Raw genomic sequence first — 20,055 nt, 5'->3', positions numbered from 1 at the left:
GCAGTTGAACTCATTTCAACTGTGAATGGAAAAAGAATTTGTTCCAATGCCGGGAATCGAACCCGGGCCGCCTGGTGAAGCAAGTCTGGAGCCATTGGAAGCTGATAGATTGCTTGGGAATGTTGAAGAATTGAATACTGAAAGCTTTATTCCTGCATTGCACCGTACGCGAGGAGTTGTTATTCATTAGGATATAAGAAGATGACGACAACATTAATGAATATCCAATTACGTCAGAAACTTACTTAGAATTGATCTTATCGGCTATACTTATGTATTTGTATCAACTATAGACATCTATCAAATGAAAAAGCGAAATATCAATTATATGTTTCTAAAAACAAGTGCGTCCCTGGGTGGCGAACCCTGTACTTCAGTTTAATAGTGCGCTAACCGGTGCGCCACAGAGACGGAACTGACGAGGTGGGAGCTCATTTTAAGATGTGACTGGTGTGGTGGAAAGATAAGTGTCGCAGAAGAAACGTCTCATGCACTGTGTTTCATCCTCTGGTGTGTGAGGGATAGGTTGACATTCTAACCTTTCCCACTGGCTGACTTGATACATGTATTGAAATATGGACACTAGGATATACATGACTGCTCTATGAATTCAAATGCATGCCTTTACTTACTTGACTGTGCACATGACAAAAGCATACTTCTTTGATTAGACTCATTTTCTTCTGAATGGAAAAAAATTGTTCCAATGCAGAATCGAACCAGGTACTGGAGTGAAACGAGGAATCTAACCACTAGACCATTGGAAGCTGATGGGCAGAATGTTGAAGTGAATACTGGCTTTATTTCACTGCCGTGCATCGTACGCAGTTGTTGTTAAATGGATACTCAAGAGATGACGACATTAATGAATATCCAAGTGCGTCAAACTTGCTAGATTCTTATCATTTTGCTTAACATGTATTTAGTAATCAACTATAGACATCATCCAAATGAAAAAGGCAGAAATATCAATTGCATGTTTACAACAAGTGCGTCCCTAGGTGGGCTTGAACCACCAACCTTTCGGTTAACAAGCCAGGCAGCGCTAACCGGTGCGCCACAGAGACGTAACTGACGAGTGGGGCTCATTTTGAGATGTGACTGGTGTGGTGGGGTAAGTGTCCTTGCAGAGCGTCTCATGCTGTGTTCATCTATCTGGTGTGTGTGAGGGATGGCATAGTGTTCCTATGCTGCAAGCTGACTTGGTCATGTATTGGAAAATATTGGACACTAGGATATACATGGAGCTTAAAATCCTGTGAATTCAAATGCATTACCTTTATATGACTGTGCACGTAATAAAGCATACTTCTTGCAGTTGAACTCATTTTCTTGTGTGGATGGAAGAATTTGTTCCAATGCCGGGAATCGAACCCGGGCCGCCTGGGTGAAGGCTTGGGAATCCTAACCACTAAGACCATTTGGAGGCTGATGAATGGCAGATGTTTGGAGGGGTGAGGGCATTTCCTTGCTGCATGTGCAGGGTTGTTTGTTCGTGGAGGATTGGCAGGGAGATGACTTGACTGGCGTTGTGAATATCCCCAGTGCGTCGAAACTTTGGCAGATTGATCTTATGTTTTTGTAACATGTATTTGTGTCAATATAGACATCTGTCAAATGAAAAAGAGCGAAATATCAGTGCCATGTTTAAAGCAAGTGCGTCCTGGGTGGGCTTGAACCGCAAACTGCTTTCGGTTTACAGCCGAACGCGCTAACCGATTGCGCCACAGAGACGGAACTGACGGGGTGGGGCTCATTTTGAATATGTGACTGGTGTGGTGGAAGGTGGTGTCATGCGGGGAAGCGTCTCGTAACGTGTTTCATCCTCTGGTGTTGAGGGATGGGATAGTGTTCACAATGGCTTGCGAGCTGGAGGCGATGCGTGTGTTGGAAGATGTGGACGCTGGGATGTACATGGACTTGGCTCTATGATTCAGATGCGTGCCTTTTCTTGTGACTGTGCATGACAAAAGCATGCTTCTTGCAGTTGAACTCGTTTGCTACGGGATGGAAGAGTTTTGACAGGAATCCGGACTGGAATAGCTTTGGGTGAAAGCCGGGAATCTAACCGCTGGACCACGGAGCTGATGAATGGCAGGAATGTTGAAGGTGGTGCTGGCATTTCACCTGCGTATGCGCAGGTTGTTGTTCATTAGGATGCTCTCAGGGGTGACGACCCTGACATTAATGAATCCCAAGTGCGTCACGAAACTGCTTAGATTGATATTATCATTTTGTAGTGCATGTATTTGTGTCAACTATAGACATCATCAAATGAAAAACGAAATCTCAATTACTTATGTTTACAAAAACAAGTGCGTCCTGGGTGAGCTTGAACCACCAACCTTTCGGTTAACAGCCGAACGCGCTAACCGGTGCGCCACAGGAGACCGGGCTTTGGCGGTGGGTTCATTTTGAGATGTGACTGGTGTGGTGGAAGGTAGAATGTCCTTGCAGAAGGAAGCGATCTCATGCTGTGTTCATCCTCTGGTGTGTGAGGGATGGGATAGTGTTCCTAATAACTTACTGTGACTTGATGCATGTTGGAAAATGTGGACACCTTTAAGATTAACACATGAACTGAAATCTATGAATTCAAATGCATGCCTTTACTTATGACTGTGCACATGACAAAAGCATACTTCTTACAGTTAGACTCATTTTCTTGTGAGAATGGAAAAGAATTTTGTTCCAATGCCAAGGGAATCGAACGAGCCGCCTGGGTAACCAGGAATCTAATACTAGACCATTGGAAACTGGTAGAATACTTAGGGAATATTTGAAGGAGTGAACTGCATTTTATTCTGCGTGCATCATTACCTGAGTTGTTCATTAGGATGCTCAAGAGATGACGACCTGACATTAATGAATATCCCAGGTCGTCAGAAACTTTACCGTTGATCTTATCGTGCTGTGACGTGTATTTGTGTCAACTATAGACATGTAAAATGAAAAACGAAATATCAATTACTTATGTTTACAAAAAGCAAAGTGCGTCCCTAAGGTGGGCTTGAACCACCAACCTTTCAGTTAACAACCGAACGCGCTAACAGTGCGCCACAGGAACGGAACTGACAGGTAGAGCTCATTTTGAGATGTGACTGGTGGTGTAGGTGGAAAGGTAAGTGTCCTTACAGAAGGAAACATCTCATGCTGTGTTCATCCTCTGAGTGAGGATGGGATAGTGTTTATGCTGCCCTGGCTGACGCGATACATGTGTTGAGAAAATAGACACTAGGATATACATCGAACTTAAATCTATGAGTAAATACATACTTATATGACTGTGCACATGACAAAAGCATACTTCTGCAGTTGAACTCATTTTCTTGTGAAGATAAATTGTTCCAATGCCGGGGAATCGAACCCGGGCCGCCTGGAGTGAAAACCAGGAATCTATTATAGACCACATTTGGAGCTGATAGATATGGGTGTTGAAGGAGTGAATACTGGCTTTATTCTGCCGTGCGTAATACACGAGTTGTTGTTCGATAGGATGTAAGATGACGATGCGACGTGTCGGAATATCCCAAGTGCGTCGGAAACTTTGCTTGGGTGATCTTATCGTTTTTTTTGTAACATGTATTTGTGTCGAAACTATGAACATCTGTCAGATGAAAGAGCGAATATCAGTACTTATGTTTGCAAAAACAGGGTGCGTCCTGGGTGGGCTTTGGAGCCATTGACCTTTCGGTTAACGGCCGAACGCGCTAACCGATTGCGCCACGAACCGGAACTGGAGCAGTTGGGGCTCATTTGAATGTGACTGGTGTGGTGGAAGGTAAGTGTCCTTGCATGAAGGAAGCGTCTCGCTGCTGTGTTTCATCCTCTGGTGTGTGTGAGGGATGGGATGGTGTTCACAATAACACACTGGCTGACGTTGTGTTGGAAAATGTGGACGCTGGGATATGCGGACCGTCTGTAGTTCAAATGCATGCCTTTTACTTATGTTTGTTGCATGACGAAGCTTATGCGCTGCGTTGAACTCTGTTTTGTGAGGACGGAAGAAGTTTGTTCCAGTGCCGGGAATCGAACCCGAGACCGCCTGGGTGAAAACCGGGAATCTAACCACTGAACCCATTGGGCTGATGAATGGCAGGAATGTTGAAGGGGTGAATACTGGCTTTTATTCCTGCGTGTGTTGCGGGTTGTTGTTCGATGGGATGCTCAAGAGATGACGACCTGACATTGAATGTCCAAATTGCGGTCAGAGTCTTGTAGATTGATCTTATCATTTTTGTAACATGTTTGTGTCAACTATGAACGTCTGTCGGAGTAGTAAGAGCGAAATGTCGGTACTTGTGTTTTGCAAAGCAGAGTGCGTCACAGATTCGGGCAGACCACCAACCTTTCGGTTAACAGCCGAACGCACTAACCGGATTGCGCCACAGGACGCAGCTGACGAGGTGGGGAGCTCATTTGAATGTGACACCGGTGTGGTGGAAGGTAAGTGTCCTTGCGAAGGCGTCTCATGCTGTGTTTTCATCCTCTCTAATTGACAGCGAGGATGGGATATGTTCCACAACTACTTACTGGCGACGTGCATGTATTGGAAAATATGGACACTAGAGATGGCATGGGCAAATCTATGAATTCAAATGCATGCCTTTTACTTGCTCGACTGTGCACATGACAAAAGCATGCTAACGCAGTTGAACTCGACTTTCTTGTGAAAACCGGAAAAGATTTGTTCCAATACCGAAGTCGAACGGAGCCACCTAGGTAATAGGAATCTATACTGGAACCATTGGAAGGAAGCTGATAGATAGCAGAATGTTGAAGAGTGAATACTGGCTATTCTACCGTGCATATTTTTGAGTTGTTTATTCATTACGGATACTCAAGAATGACGACTGACATTAATGAATATCCCAAGTGCGTCAGAAACTTGCTTAGATTGATATTATCATTTCTAACATGTATTTTGTGTCAGCTTGGAGCATCTGTCAAATGAAAAAACCGAAATATCAATTGCATGTTTACAAAACAAGGCCCGTCCCTGGGTGAGCTTGAACCACCAACCTTTCGGTTAACAGCCGAACGCTGGCTTCGGTGCGCCACAGAGATGGAACGACGAGGTGGGGCTCATTTGAATGTGACTGGTGTGGTGGAAAGGTAAGTGTCCTTGCAGAAACGTCTCATGTGTTTCATCCTCTGGTGTGTGAGATGGGATAGTACAACCGCTGAAGCGAGCGGTATGTATTGAGAAAATGTCTTGGAACATAGGATATACATGAACTTAAATCTATGAGTCAATGCATGCCTTTACTTATGACAATACATGACAAAAAGCATATGCCTGATTGAACTCATTTTCTTAATGAATGGAAAAATTGTTCCAATGCCAGAATCGAACAGGCCGCCTAAGGTGAAAGCCAGAATCTAACCGAACCACATTGAAACTGATAGATAGGAGAATGTTGAAGAGTGGTCTAACTATTCTACGTCCTCAATACCTGAGTTATTATTCATTAGGATACTCAAGAGATGACGACCTGACATTAATGAATATCAAGTGCGTCAGAAACTTGTAGATTGATCTTGTCATTTTTGTAACGTATTTGTGTCAACTATGGGCATCACTGTCAAATGAAAAGGCGAAATATCAGTACTTATGTTTTACAAAAAAGCAAGTGCGTCCTGGGTGAGCAGACACCCAGCCTTTCAGTTCTGACCGAACCTGGCGGCTAACGGTTATACGGGGGCGGGGCTTTGACGGTGGGAGGCTGCATTTTCGAGATATGACTGTGGGTGTGGTGGAGAGATAAATTGTCCTTGCAGAGGAAGCGTCTCGTAACGTGTTTCATCCTCACAGTTGTTGGATGGGATGAGTGTTCTGTGTGCTTACGCTTTGGCTGACGGTGCGTGTGTTGGAAAATGTGGACACTGGGATATACATGAACTTAAAATCTATGAATTCAAATGCGTAGCACATGACTGTGCACATGACAAAGCATACTTGCAGTTGAACTCATTTTGCTGTGAGATGGAAAAAATTTGTTCCAATGCCGGGAATCGAACCCGGAACGCCTGGGTGAAAGCCAGGAATCAACCACTAGACCATTGGAAGCTGATAGATAGCTTGGGAATGTTGAAGGTGAATGCACTGGCTTTATTCCTGCCGTTATGTGCACGGGTGATGTTCATTAGGATGCTCAGAGATGACGACCTGACATTGTGAGATATCCCAGGAGTGCGTCAGAAACTTGCTTAGATTGATCTTATCATTTTTGTAACATGTATTTTGTGTCAACTATAGACATCTGTCAATGAAAAAGAGCGGAAATATCAATTACTTATGTTTACAAAAAGCAAGTGCGTCCCTGGGTGAGCTTGAACCGCAGCCTTTCGGTTAACAGCCGAACGCGCTAACCGATTGCCACAGAGACGGAACTGACGAGAGGTGGGGCTCATTTTAGTGTGACTGGTGTGGTGGAAAGATAAGTGTCCTTGCAGAGGAAGCGTCTCATGCTGTGTTTCATCCTCTGGTGTGAAGAGGGGATGGGATAGTGTTTCACAATAACACTGGCTGACTTAGACGTGGAAAATGTGGACTGGGATATGCATGAACTTGAAATCTATGAATTCAAATGCATGCCTTTTACTTATGACTGTTGCATGACGAAAATAGCTAACTGCAGTTGAACTCATTTTCTTGTGAGATGGAAAAATTTGTTCAATGCCAGAATCAGACAGGCCGCCTGAGTGAAAAGCAGAAGTCCTATACTAGACCACATTGGAAGCTGATAGATAGCAGAATGTTGAAGAGTGAATACTGGCTTTATTCCTGCCGTGCATGTCTGAGAGTTGTTATTCGTGGATGCTCAAAAAGATAACTGACCAGCATTATGAATATCCCAAAGTGCGTCAGAAACTTGCTTAGATTGATATTATCATTTGTAACATGTATTTGTGTCAACTATAGACATCTGTCAAATGAAAAAGAGCAGAAATATGAATACTTATGTTTACAAAAGCAAGATTACGTCCCTGGGTGAGCTTGAACCACCAACCCTTTCGGTTGTTAACAGCCGAACGCGCTAACTCGTTATACAGAACGGAACTGACGAGGTGGGGCTCATTTTAGATGTGACTGGTGTGGTGAGAGAGTAAGTGTCTTGCAGAGAAACGTCTCATGCTGGCTGTTCATCCTCTGGTGTGTGAGGATGGGAATAGTGTTTACAATAACACACTGGCTGACTTGATGCATGTATTGAAGCGGACACTGGGATATACATGAACTTAAATCATAGATTCAAATGCATGCCTTTACTTGTGACTGTTACTTTTGCAGCAAAACATACGCTAACAGTTGAACTCATTTCTTGTGAGATGGAAAAATTTGTTCAATACCGAGAATCGAGCAGGCCGCCACAGGTAATAGGAATGTACTAGACATTGGAAGCTGATAGATAGCAGGAATGTTGAAGAGTGAATACTGGCTTTATTCCTACCGTGCGTAATGCACGGAGTTGTTGTTCATTAGGACTAACTCAAGAATGACGACACAACATTAATAGATATCCCAAGTGCGTCAAGAAACACTTAGATTGATACTGACAACATGTATTTGGCGGCCAACTATAGACATCTGTCAAATGAAAAAAGAAGCAAAATATCAATGCATGTTTAAAAACAAGTGCGTCCCTGGGTGGAGCTTGAACCTGTAACCTTTCAGTTGCTGAAACCAGGCTGCGCTATTAACCGGTGCGCCACAGGAACAGAACGACGGAGGTGGGGCTCATTTTGAATGTGACTGGTGTGGTGGAAGATGAAGTGTCCTTGGAAAGGCGTCTCATGCTGTGTTTCATCCTCTGGTGTGTGAGGGATGGGATGGTGGTCCTGTGCTTTGCAGACAGTGCATGTGTTGGAAAATGTGTGGACACTGGGATATACGTGAACCAAATCTGAGATTCAAATGTGCCTTTACTTATGACTGTGCACATGACAAGAAGCATACTTCTTGCAGTTGAACTCATTTTTCTTGTGGGGATGGAAAAAAGAATTTGTTTGCAATGCCGGGAATCGAACTTGGGCCGCCTGGGTGAAGCCGGGAATCACAACCACTTTAGACCGCATTTGGGCTAGATAGCAGGAATGTTGAAGGGTGAATACTGGCTTTATTCCTGCCGTGCATGTCTTACAGGTTGTTATTCATTAGGATGCTGAGAATGACGACCTGACATTAATGAATATCCCAAAGGTGCGTCAGAAACTTTGGATTGTTATCATTTTGTAACATGTGTTCTGTGTCGGCTATATGAACGTCTGTCAAAGTGAAAAGAGCGAAATATCAATTACTTATGTTTAAAACAGAAGTGCGTCCACCGGGTGAACTTGAACCACCAACCTTTCGGTTAACAATGAACGCGCTAACCGATTGCCACGGACGGAACTGACGGGGTGGGGCTCATTTTAGTTAATGGGCTTCGGTGTGGTGGAGTAGAAGAAAAGGGTGTCCTTGCGGAAACGTCTCATCTTCAATGTTCTCCTCTGGTGTGTGAGGGATAAGGGTTAGTGTTCCTGACAACACTGGCTGACTTGATGCGTGTATTGGAAAATGTGGACACTGGGATATGCATGAACTTAAAATCTGTAATTCAAATGCATGCTTGTACATATGACTGTGCGACCAAAGCATACTTCTTGCGGTTGAACTCATTTCTTATTGAAATTGAAGGGCTGTTCCAATGCAGGAATCAGGCGGGCATACTGGAGTGAAAACCGGAATCTAACCACTAGACCATTGGGCTGATAGATAGCAGGGAATGGTGAAGGGTGAATACTAGCTTTATTCCTGCCGTGCATGTGCACAGGTTGTTGTTCATTAGGATGTAAGGGGCTGACGACCTGACATTAATAGATATCCCAAGTGCGTCAGAAACTTTGCTTAGGTGATCTTATCATTTTATGTATATGTATTTGTGTCAGCTATAGACATCTGTCAAATAGAAAAGGCGATATCATTACTTATGTTTACAAAAAGCAAGTTGCGTCCTGGGTGGGCAGACCTGGCCTTTCGGTTAACAGCCAGTAGCACTTCTTCGGTGCCACAGAGACGGAGACGTGAGGTGGAACTCATTTTGAATGTGACTGGTGTGGTGGAAAGGTAAGTGTCGTACAGAAGAAACGTCTCATGCTGTGTTTCATCCTCTGGTGTGTGAGGGATGGGATAGTGTTCCCACAACTGCACACTGGCTGACTTGATGCATATGACCCGGAAAATGTGGACACTAGGATATACATGAACTTAAATCTATGGTGAAATGCATTTTGTACATGGCTGTGCACATGACAAAGCATACTTCTTGCAGTTGAACTCATTTTCTTGTGAGAATGGAAAAAATTTGTTCAATACCGGGAATCGAGCAGACCGCCTGGAGTGAGAAGCGGGAATCCTAACCTAAGACCATTGGAAGCTGATAGATAGCAGAATGTTGAAAGTGAGAATACTGGCTTCATTCCTGCCGTGCATGTCACACAGGTTGTTGTTCATTAGGATGCTCAAGAGATGACGACCTGACATTAATGAATATCCCAAGTGCGTCAGAAGCATCCAGATTGATCTTATCATTTTGCTTAACATGTTTGTGTCAACTATGGAGCATCTGTCAAATGAAAACGAAATATCAGTACTATGTTTACAATAGAGGCCTGCGTCCTGGTGACTTGAACCACAACCTTTCAGTTAGCACAACCGAACGCTAACAGGTACGCCACAAGACAGAACAACGGTGGGCATTTGAATGTGACTGGTGTGGTGGGTAAGTGTCCTTGCAGAAGGAAACGTCTCATGCTGTGTTTCATCCTCTGGTGTGTGAGATGGTGGTGTTTTACAATAACACACTGGCTGACTTGATGTATTGGAAAATGTGGACACTGGGGATATAGCAAACTTAAATCTATAATTCAAATACATGCCTTTACTTATGACTGTGCACATGACAAAAGCATACTTCTTGCAGTTGAACTCATTTTCTTGTGAATGGAAAAAAGAATTTGTTCCAATGTAGAATCAATTGGTGCCTGGAGTAACCAGAATCCTTTTTTTTTTCATTAAAATATTTATTCACACTTGATTGGATAGTACAGGCGCAGACAGTGCTCACACCACCACCTCAAATAAAGTATTTATCCTGGGTTTGGGTGGTAGTGGTTAACATATCAATTATTAAAGAGAACATATTCATGATTATTTTACAATTTAATCCACATGTGTACATGAATAAATATAGAAATGTATTTCATTCGAAACTCTAATGCATGCACTTCTACGGATGTATTGACCACCATTATTGTTGTAATCTAAAGGTGGATTGAGAATAATCTCATTTCCATCTAACGATATGAATGCGTTGCTCATGACATATTTTCGAGTGAAAATGTGGATTGATTTGTTTTCGAATATTTATACAACAACAGGCTAAAATGGCGTTTTCAATGGTGAAAATGCCCTCATAATGAAATGAAGATTGTGTTTTGGCTCAATATAGCTCTCCTTTTAAATGCAACAAGACTGATAAATTGACAATACAATGTCCATGATGGTTTTTTTGTGACAACTTCTAACTGCGATAAAGTCAAACAATAACCAGGAGGGGATAACTATCCAAGAAATCTGCATCCATGGCACCATCATTAAACATTTCAGTCACCAGTTCTTTAGGAAGATAACTCTTGCGGAAGTGGACCAGATGTAAAATGTCTTCTGTTTCACTTTGACACATGGACAAACATCGGTGTTTGACAGTCCAATTTTTAGGAGTTTATCATGTTTGAAGACAAATATTATGAGCAATTTGAAATCTAACTGTGCGGAATCTGTTGATTTATCTTTTTCCTATACGTTCAGCCAAATATCTTTCCAATTGATATCTAAAGGCAATTTGATTTCCACCAAGAGATAATACTGGTTTTTCTTGAAATGTTTTCCTGAGAACTTCATAACAAATTTTTGTTGTAAATATAAATCAACAGACAGATCCTGTTCATCAACAATCCATATTATGTTCCTGAGGGCTTTGTGGCAACCTCTGATAGAGTATCTTTTCCTCTGATGGAAGCGCTAATAAAATAACCCCCTTAACATTTGTTGTGGTGCTAATGTCCATACTCGGGTAAGATTGTCATGGACTGTTGCAATAATGTGATGAACATGAATTTTTGAATGACTTCCAGAAACAAATATGTTTGATACAAATAATTCCATGATGGCATTTGGTATAGAGTTTTTCCATTAAATGCTCAATTAATGGATTTTTTAAATGATGACTTTGGAGATTCATGATGTCTTCTACATTTTTAGTAATGAATTCTTTTTCCTTCGTTAATTCATTCCATGCATTGTGGTTCGGCATGAAATGGCTTGTCAAACACGACAACAATGATAACAATGTGCATGCAAATACATGATTTTTTTTTTTATGAAAGCAGCAGTTGATAGCACTAATTGTAGGTCTAAAAATCCAGTCAGGGTAGGGTACAAACGAGTTTAAGGACAACATGGTACCCTCGAGATATAGCTTGCAAAATGGGTAAGTTACATATAACACATATTCTGGCTCCATGGGCGTATGTCTATGCATTAGCAATTACCCGACACACAGCTCCACGTTTTCACTTTGAAAGACATCAGCACGGTGGCCGAGTGGTTAAGGCGTTGGACTTAAGATCCAATGGACGTATGTCCGCGTGGGTCTGAACCCCACCCGTGCTAACTTCAGTATTTTAATGTGTAATTATTGACATGAAATGTTGATTTCAACTTATTTTCTCAGTGAAACCATCCACTTGAGATTTTTTCCAATGCATTAAAAATGGGACTGCTATTGACATATTCTTCCTCGAAACATGATTATCGTTTTAGTTATTTTCAAAAACAAAATGTCCAAAAAGAATATTTCGAGCGTGCCAGGATTCGAACCTGGAATCTTCTGATCCGTAGTCAGACGCGTTATCCGTTGCGCCACACGCCCACTGGAAGTAGGGCTTCTATTTGGGCTTTTACCCTGTGCTCTTTTTTACAATACATTGTCTGGTCTCCTGCATGGCATTAACTCTCTCATTTGTGTTTATTCTTGCACGCTGCAAGTGCTATGTGTTGCCAAAACATGTTTGCATTGACAAAGGTCAGTTCATTTTGACGACGATGACATTCCATAACAAAACAACAAAACATAGGTTCTGAAGCGTGCCAGGATTCCATGTTGCCATCTTTGTAACAGTGGCCAGACGTCTTATCCCTTTGTCAAACACGACAACAATGATAACAATGTGCATGCAAATACATGATTTTTTTATGAAAGCAGCAGTTGATAAATTCACTAATTGTAGGTCTAAAATCCAGTCAGGGTAGGGTACAAACGAGTTTAAGGACAACATGGTACCTCGAGATATAGCTTGCAAAATGGGTAAGTTACATATAACACATATTCTTGGCTCATGGGCGTATGTCTATGCATTAGCAATTACCCGACACACGATAGCTCCACGTTTTCACTTTGAAAGACATCAGCACGGTGGCCGAGTGGTTAAGGCGTTGGACTTAAGATCCAATGGATGTATGTCCGCGTGGGTCTCGAACCCCACCCGTGCTAACTTCAGTATTTTTTAATGTGTGTAATTATTGACATGAAATGTTGATTTCAACTTATTTTCTCAGTGAAACCATCCACTTGAGATTTTTTCAATGCATTAAAAATGGGACTGCTATTGACATATTCTTCCTCGAAACATGATTATCGTTTTGGAGCTATTTTTTTCAAAAACAAAATGTCCAAAAGAATAATTCCTGGAGCGTGCCAGGATTCGAACCTGGAATCTTCTGATCCGTAGTCAGACGCGTTATCCGTTGCGCCACACGCCCACTGGAAGTAGGGGCTTCTATTTGGGCTTTTAACCCTGTGCTCTTTTACAATACATTGTCTGGTCTCCTGCATGGCATTAATCTCTCATTTGTGTTTATTCTGCACGCTGTAAGTGCTATGTGTTGCCAAAACATGTTTGCATTGACAAAAGGTCAGTCAGTTATTTTGACGATGACATTCCATAACAAAACAACAAAACATAGGTTCTAGCGTGCCAGGATTCCAGGTTGCCATCTTCTTAACAGTGGCCAGACGTCTTATCCCTTATCAAACACGACAACAATGATAACAATGTGCATGCAAATACATGATTTTGTTTTTTATGAAAGCAGCAGTTGATAGCACTAATTGTAGATCTAAAATCCAGTCAGGGTAGGGTACAAACGAGTTTAAGGACAACATGGTACACTCGAGATATAGCTTGCAAATGGGTAAGTTACATATCACACATATTCTGGCTCATGGGCGTATGTCTATGACATTAGCAATTACCCGACACACAGCTCCACGTTTTTCACTTTGAAAGACATCAGCACGGTGGCCGAGTGGTTGTGGCGTTGGACTTAAGATCCAATGGACGTATGTCCGCGTGGGTTCGAACCCCACCCGTGCTAACTTCAGTATTTTTAATGTGTAATTATTGACATGAAATGTTGATTTCAACTTATTTTCTCAGTGAAACCATCCACTTGAGATTTTTTCAGTGCATTAAAATGGGACTGCTATTGACATATTCTTCCTCGAAACATGATTATCGTTTTAGTTATTTTTCAAAAACAAAATGTCCAAAAGAATATTTCGAGCGTGCCAGGATTCGAACCTGGAATCTTCTGATCCGTAGTCAGACGCGTTATCCGTTGCGCCACACGCCCACTGGAAGTAGGGGCTTCTATTTGGGCTTTTACCCTGTGCTCTTTTTACAATACATTGTCTGGTCTCCCTGCATGGCATTAATCTCTCATTTGTGTTTATTCTTGCACGCTGCAAGTGCTATGTGTTGCCAAAACATGTTTGCATTTCGACAAAGGTCAGTTCATTTTGACGATGACATTCCATAAAAAAACAACAAAACATAGGTTCTAGCGTGCCAGGATTCCAGGTTGCCATCTTTGTAACAGTGGCCAGACGTCTTATCCCTTGTCAAACACGACAACAATGATAACAATGTGCATGCAAATACATGATTGTTTTTTTTTATAAAAGCAGCAGTTGATAGCACTAATTGTAGATCTAAAATCCAGTCAGGGTAGGGTACAAACGAGTTTAAGGGACAACATGGTACCTCGAGATATAGCTTGCAAATGGGTAAGTTACATATAACACATATTCTTGGCTCATGGGCGTATGTCTATGCATTAGCAATTACCCGACACACAGCTCCACGTTTTCACTTTGAAAGACATCAGCACGGTGGCCGAGTGGTTAAGGCGTTGGACTTAAGATCCAATGGACGTATGTCCGCGTGGGTTCGAACCCCACCCGTGCTAACTTCAGCTTCTTAATGTGTAATTATTGACATGAAATGTTGATTTCAACTTATTTTCTCAGTGAAACCATCCACTTGAGATTTTTTCAATGCATTAAAAATGGGACTGCTATTGACATATTCTTCCTCGAAACATGATTATCGTTTTAGTTATTTTTCAAAACAAAATGTCCAAAAGAATATTTCGAGCGTGCCAGGATTCGAACCTGGAATCTTCTGATCCGTAGTCAGACGCGTTATCCGTTGCGCCACACGCCCACTGGAAGTAGGGGCTTCTATTTGGGCTTTTACCCTGTGCTCTTTTTACAATACATTGTCTGGTCTCCTGCATGGCATTAATCTCTCATTTGTGTTTATTCTTGCACGCTGCAAGTGCTATGTGTTGCCAAAACATGTTTGCATTGACAAAGGTCAGTTCATTTTGACGATGACATTCCATAACAAAACAACAAAACATAGGTTCTAGCGTGCCAGGATTCCATGTTGCCATCTTTGTAACAGTGGCCAGACGTCTTATCCCTTGTCAAACACGACAACAATGATAACAATGTGCATGCAAATACATGATTTTTTTTTTTATGAAAGCAGCAGTTGATAGCACTAATTGTAGGTCTAAAATCCAGTCAGGGTAGGGTACAAACGAGTTTAAGGACAACATGGTACCTCGAGATATAGCTTGCAAATGGGTAAGTTACATATAACACATATTCTTGGCTCATGGGCGTATGTCTATGCATTAGCAATTACCCGACACACAGCTCCACGTTTTCACTTTGAAAGACATCAGCACGGTGGCCGAGTGGTTAAGGCGTTGGACTTAAGATCCAATGGACGTATGTCCGCGTGGGTTCGAACCCCACCCGTGCTAACTTCAGTATTTTTAATGTGTAATTATTGACATGAAATGTTGATTTCAACTTATTTTCTCAGTGAAACCATCCACTTGAGATTTTTTCAATGCATTAAAAATGGGACTGCTATTGACATATTCTTCCTCGAAACATGATTATCGTTTTAGTTATTTTCAAAACAAAATGTCCAAAAGAATATTTCGAGCGTGCCAGGATTCGAACCTGGAATCTTCTGATCCGTAGTCAGACGCGTTATCCGTTGCGCCACACGCCCACTGGAAGTAGGGGCTTCTATTTGGGCTTTTACCCTGTGCTCTTTTTACAATACATTGTCTGGTCTCCTGCATGGCATTAATCTCTCATTTGTGTTTATTCTTGCACGCTGTAAGTGCTATGTGTTGCCAAAACATGTTTGCATTGACAAAGGTCAGTTCATTTTGACGATGACATTCCATAACAAAAAACGAAAACATAGGTTCTAGCGTGCCAGGATTCCATGTTGCCATCTTTGTAACAGTGGCCAGACGTCTTATCCCTTGTCAAACACGACAACAATGATAACAATGTGCATGCAAATACATGATTTTTTTTTATGAAAGCAGCAGTTGATAGCACTAATTGTAGGTCTAAAATCCAGTCAGGGTAGGGTACAAACGAGTTTAAGGACAACATGGTACCTCGAGATATAGCTTGCAAATGGGTAAGTTACATATAACACATATTCTTGGCTCATGGGCGTATGTCTATGCATTAGCAATTACCCGACACACAGCTCCACGTTTTCACTTTGAAAGACATCAGCACGGTGGCCGAGTGGTTAAGGCGTTGGACTTAAGATCCAATGGACGTATGTCCGCGTGGGTTCGAACCCCACCCGTGCTAACTTCAGTATTTTTAATGTGTAATTATTGACATGAAATGTTGATTTCAACTTATTTTCTCTCAGTGAAACCATCCACTTGAGATTTTTTCAATGCATTAAAATGGGACTGCTATTGACATATTCTTCCTCGAAACATGATTATCGTTTTAGTTATTTTTCAAAACAAAATGTCCAAAAGAATATTTCGAGCGTGCCAGGATTCGAACCTGGAATCTTCTGATCCGTAGTCAGACGCGTTATCCGTTGCGCCACACGCCCACTGGAAGTAGGGGCTTCTATTTGGGCTTTACCCTGTGCTCTTTTTTACAATACATTGTCTGGTCTCCTGCATGGCATTAATCTCTCATTTGTGTTTATTCTTGCACGCTGCAAGTGCTATGTGTTGCCAAAACATGTTTGCATTGACAAAGGTCAGTTCATTTTGACGATGACATTCCATAACAAAACAAAAAACATAGGTTCTAGCGTGCCAGGATTCCAGGTTGCCATCTTTGTAACAGTGGCCAGACGTCTTATCCCTTGTCAAACACGACAACAATGATAACAATGTGCATGCAAATACATGATTGTTTTTTTTTATAAAAGCAGCAGTTGATAGCACTAATTGTAGATCTAAAAATCCAGTCAGGGTAGGGTACAAACGAGTTTAAGGACAACATGGTACCTCGAGATATAGCTTGCAAATGGGTAAGTTACATATAACACATATTCTTGGCTCATGGGCGTATGTCTATGCATTAGCAATTACCCGACACACAGCTCCACGTTTTCACTTTGAAAGACATCAGCACGGTGGCCGAGTGGTTAAGGCGTTGGACTTAAGATCCAATGGACGTATGTCCGCGTGGGTTCGAACCCCACCCGTGCTAACTTCAGTATTTTTAATGTGTAATTATTGACATGAAATGTTGATTTCAACTTATTTTCTCAGTGAAACCATCCACTTGAGATTTTTTCAATGCATTAAAAATGGGACTGCTATTGACATATTCTTCCTCGAAACATGATTATCGTTTTAGTTATTTTTCAAAAACAAAATGTCCAAAAGAATATTTCGAGCGTGCCAGGATTCGAACCTGGAATCTTCTGATCCGTAGTCAGACGCGTTATCCGTTGCGCCACACGCCCACTGGAAGTAGGGGCTTCTATTTGGGCTTTTACCCTGTGCTCTTTTTACAATACATTGTCTGGTCTCCTGCATGGCATTAATCTCTCATTTGTGTTTATTCTGCACGCTGCAAGTGCTATGTGTTGCCAAAACATGTTTGCATTGACAAAGGTCAGTTCATTTTGACGATGACATTCCATAACAAAACAACAAAACATAGGTTCTAGCGTGCCAGGATTCCATGTTGCCATCTTTGTAACAGTGGCCAGACGTCTTATCCCTTGTCAAACACGACAACAATGATAACAAAGTGCATGCAAATACATGATTTTTTTATAAAAAGCAGCAGTTGATAGCACTAATTGTAGGTCTAAAATCCAGTCAGGGTAGGGTACAAACGAGTTTAAGGACAACATGGTACCTCGAGATATAGCTTGCAAATGGGTAAGTTACATATAACACATATTCTTGGCTCATGGGCGTATGTCTATGCATTAGCAATTACCCGACACACAGCTCCACGTTTTCACTTTGAAAGACATCAGCACGGTGGCCGAGTGGTTAAGGCGTTGGACTTAAGATCCAATGGACGTATGTCCGCGTGGGTTCGAACCCCACCCGTGCTAACTTCAGTATTTTTAATGTGTAATTATTGACATGAAATGTTGATTTCAACTTATTTTCTCAGTGAAACCATCCACTTGAGATTTTTCAATGCATTAAAAATGGGACTGCTATTGACATATTCTTCCTCGAAACATGATTATCGTTTTAGTTATTTTTCAAAACAAAATGTCCAAAAGAATATTTCGAGCGTGCCAGGATTCGAACCTGGAATCTTCTGATCCGTAGTCAGACGCGTTATCCGTTGCGCCACACGCCCACTGGAAGTAGGGGCTTCTATTTGGGCTTTTACCCTGTGCTCTTTTTACAATACATTGTCTGGTCTCCTGCATGGCATTAATCTCTCATTTGTGTTTATTCTTGCACGCTGCAAGTGCTATGTGTTGCCAAAACATGTTTGCATTGACAAAGGTCAGTTCATTTTGACGATGACATTCCATAACAAAACAACAAAACATAGGTTCTAGCGTGCCAGGATTCCAGGTTGGCATCTTCGTAACAGTGGCCAGACGTCTTATGCCTTGTCAAACACGACAACAATGATAACAATGTGCATGCAAATACATGATTTTTTTTATAAAAGCAGCAGTTGATAGCACTAATTGTAGATCTAAAATCCAGTCAGGGTAGGGTACAAACGAGTTTAAGGACAACATGGTACCTCGAGATATAGCTTGCAAATGGGTAAGTTACATATAACACATATTCTTGGCTCATGGGCGTATGTCTATGCATTAGCAATTACCCGACACACAGCTCCACGTTTTCACTTTGAAAGACATCAGCACGGTGGCCGAGTGGTTAAGGCGTTGGACTTAAGATCCAATGGACGTATGTCCGCGTGGGTTCGAACCCCACCCGTGCTAACTTCAGTATTTTTAATGTGTAATTATTGACATGAAATGTTGATTTCAACTTATTTTCTCAGTGAAACCATCCACTTGAGATTTTTTTGAATGCATTAAAAATGGGACTGCTATTGACATATTCTCTTCCTCGAAACATGATTATCGTTTTAGTTATTTTTCAAAACAAAATGTCCAAAAGAATATTTCGAGCGTGCCAGGATTCGAACCTGGAATCTTCTGATCCGTAGTCAGACGCGTTATCCGTTGCGCCACACGCCCACTGGAAGTAGGGGCTTCTATTTGGGCTTTTACCCTGTGCTCTTTTTACAATACATTGTCTGGTCTCCTGCATGGCATTAATCTCTCATTTGTGTTTATTCTTGCACGCTGCAAGTGCTATGTGTTGCCAAAACATGTTTGCATTGACAAAGGTCAGTTCATTTTGACGATGACATTCCATAACAAAACAACAAAACATAGGTTCTAGCGTGCCAGGATTCCAGGTTGGCATCTTCTTAACAGTGGCCAGACGTCTTATGCCTTGTCAAACACGACAACAATGATAACAAAGTGCATGCAAATACATGATTTTGTTGTTTTTATAAAAGCAGCAGTTGATAGCACTAATTGTAGATCTAAAATCCAGTCAGGGTAGGGTACAAACGAGTTTAAGGACAACATGGTACCTCGAGATATAGCTTGCAAATGGGTAAGTTACATATAACACATATTCTTGGCTCATGGGCGTATGTCTATGCATTAGCAATTACCCGACACACAGCTCCACGTTTTCACTTTGAAAGACATCAGCACGGTGGCCGAGTGGTTAAGGCGTTGGACTTAAGATCAATGGACGTATGTCCGCGTGGGTTCGAACCCCACCCGTGCTAACTTCAGTATTTTTAATGTGTAATTATTGACATGAAATGTTGATTTCAACTTATTTTCTCAGTGAAACCATCCACTTGAGATTTTTTCAATGCATTAAAAATGGGACTGCTATTGACATATTCTTCCTCGAAACATGATTATCGTTTTAGTTATTTTTCAAAACAAAATGTCCAAAAGAATATTTCGAGCGTGCCAGGATTCGAACCTGGAATCTTCTGATCCGTAGTCAGACGCGTTATCCGTTGCGCCACACGCCCACTGGAAGTAGGGGCTTCTATTTGGGCTTTTACCCTGTGCTCTTTTACAATACATTGTCTGGTCTCCTGCATGGCATTAATCTCTCATTTGTGTTTATTCTTGCACGCTGCAAGTGCTATGTGTTGCCAAAACATGTTTGCATTGACAAAGGTCAGTTCATTTTGACGATGACATTCCATAACAAAACAACAAAACATAGGTTCTAGCGTGCCAGGATTCCAGGTTGGCATCTTCTTAACA

At 41.7% G+C, this 20,055-nt stretch overlaps 20 non-coding genes across 20 annotated transcripts; 10 read left to right on the top strand and 10 right to left on the bottom strand.

Annotated features, from left to right (window-relative positions):
- Positions 1-11,633: 11,633 nt before the first annotated feature.
- Positions 11,634-11,716, top strand: Trnal-uaa. The gene has a single exon. It is a non-coding gene; the product is annotated as a tRNA-Leu (tRNA).
- Positions 11,717-11,902: 186 nt separating this feature from the next.
- Trnar-acg lies at positions 11,903-11,975 on the bottom strand. Its single transcript has one exon. It is a non-coding gene; the product is annotated as a tRNA-Arg (tRNA).
- A 537-nt stretch (positions 11,976-12,512) lies between these two features.
- On the top strand, positions 12,513-12,596 carry Trnal-uaa. Its single transcript has one exon. It is a non-coding gene; the product is annotated as a tRNA-Leu (tRNA).
- A 196-nt stretch (positions 12,597-12,792) lies between these two features.
- Trnar-acg lies at positions 12,793-12,865 on the bottom strand. The gene has a single exon. It is a non-coding gene; the product is annotated as a tRNA-Arg (tRNA).
- A 532-nt stretch (positions 12,866-13,397) lies between these two features.
- On the top strand, positions 13,398-13,480 carry Trnal-uaa. Its single transcript has one exon. It is a non-coding gene; the product is annotated as a tRNA-Leu (tRNA).
- Positions 13,481-13,665: 185 nt separating this feature from the next.
- On the bottom strand, positions 13,666-13,738 carry Trnar-acg. Its single transcript has one exon. It is a non-coding gene; the product is annotated as a tRNA-Arg (tRNA).
- Positions 13,739-14,270: 532 nt separating this feature from the next.
- Positions 14,271-14,353, top strand: Trnal-uaa. Its single transcript has one exon. It is a non-coding gene; the product is annotated as a tRNA-Leu (tRNA).
- A 184-nt stretch (positions 14,354-14,537) lies between these two features.
- Trnar-acg lies at positions 14,538-14,610 on the bottom strand. The gene has a single exon. It is a non-coding gene; the product is annotated as a tRNA-Arg (tRNA).
- A 527-nt stretch (positions 14,611-15,137) lies between these two features.
- Positions 15,138-15,220, top strand: Trnal-uaa. The gene has a single exon. It is a non-coding gene; the product is annotated as a tRNA-Leu (tRNA).
- A 184-nt stretch (positions 15,221-15,404) lies between these two features.
- Positions 15,405-15,477, bottom strand: Trnar-acg. Its single transcript has one exon. It is a non-coding gene; the product is annotated as a tRNA-Arg (tRNA).
- Positions 15,478-16,002: 525 nt separating this feature from the next.
- Positions 16,003-16,085, top strand: Trnal-uaa. The gene has a single exon. It is a non-coding gene; the product is annotated as a tRNA-Leu (tRNA).
- Positions 16,086-16,271: 186 nt separating this feature from the next.
- Positions 16,272-16,344, bottom strand: Trnar-acg. The gene has a single exon. It is a non-coding gene; the product is annotated as a tRNA-Arg (tRNA).
- A 528-nt stretch (positions 16,345-16,872) lies between these two features.
- Trnal-uaa lies at positions 16,873-16,955 on the top strand. Its single transcript has one exon. It is a non-coding gene; the product is annotated as a tRNA-Leu (tRNA).
- A 186-nt stretch (positions 16,956-17,141) lies between these two features.
- Positions 17,142-17,214, bottom strand: Trnar-acg. Its single transcript has one exon. It is a non-coding gene; the product is annotated as a tRNA-Arg (tRNA).
- Positions 17,215-17,737: 523 nt separating this feature from the next.
- Positions 17,738-17,820, top strand: Trnal-uaa. The gene has a single exon. It is a non-coding gene; the product is annotated as a tRNA-Leu (tRNA).
- A 184-nt stretch (positions 17,821-18,004) lies between these two features.
- Positions 18,005-18,077, bottom strand: Trnar-acg. Its single transcript has one exon. It is a non-coding gene; the product is annotated as a tRNA-Arg (tRNA).
- Positions 18,078-18,601: 524 nt separating this feature from the next.
- On the top strand, positions 18,602-18,684 carry Trnal-uaa. The gene has a single exon. It is a non-coding gene; the product is annotated as a tRNA-Leu (tRNA).
- Positions 18,685-18,872: 188 nt separating this feature from the next.
- Positions 18,873-18,945, bottom strand: Trnar-acg. Its single transcript has one exon. It is a non-coding gene; the product is annotated as a tRNA-Arg (tRNA).
- Positions 18,946-19,474: 529 nt separating this feature from the next.
- On the top strand, positions 19,475-19,556 carry Trnal-uaa. The gene has a single exon. It is a non-coding gene; the product is annotated as a tRNA-Leu (tRNA).
- Positions 19,557-19,741: 185 nt separating this feature from the next.
- Trnar-acg lies at positions 19,742-19,814 on the bottom strand. The gene has a single exon. It is a non-coding gene; the product is annotated as a tRNA-Arg (tRNA).
- Positions 19,815-20,055: the final 241 nt, after the last annotated feature.

The sequence above is a fragment of the Haliotis rubra genome, unplaced genomic scaffold (genome assembly GCF_003918875.1).
Source record: "Haliotis rubra isolate DU_JTF1 unplaced genomic scaffold, ASM391887v1 Scf1488, whole genome shotgun sequence".
Classification (NCBI taxonomy): domain Eukaryota; kingdom Metazoa; phylum Mollusca; class Gastropoda; order Lepetellida; family Haliotidae; genus Haliotis; species Haliotis rubra.
The sequence above is the reverse complement of the archived record's forward strand: the minus strand, read 5'-3'. Positions and strand labels throughout refer to the sequence as shown.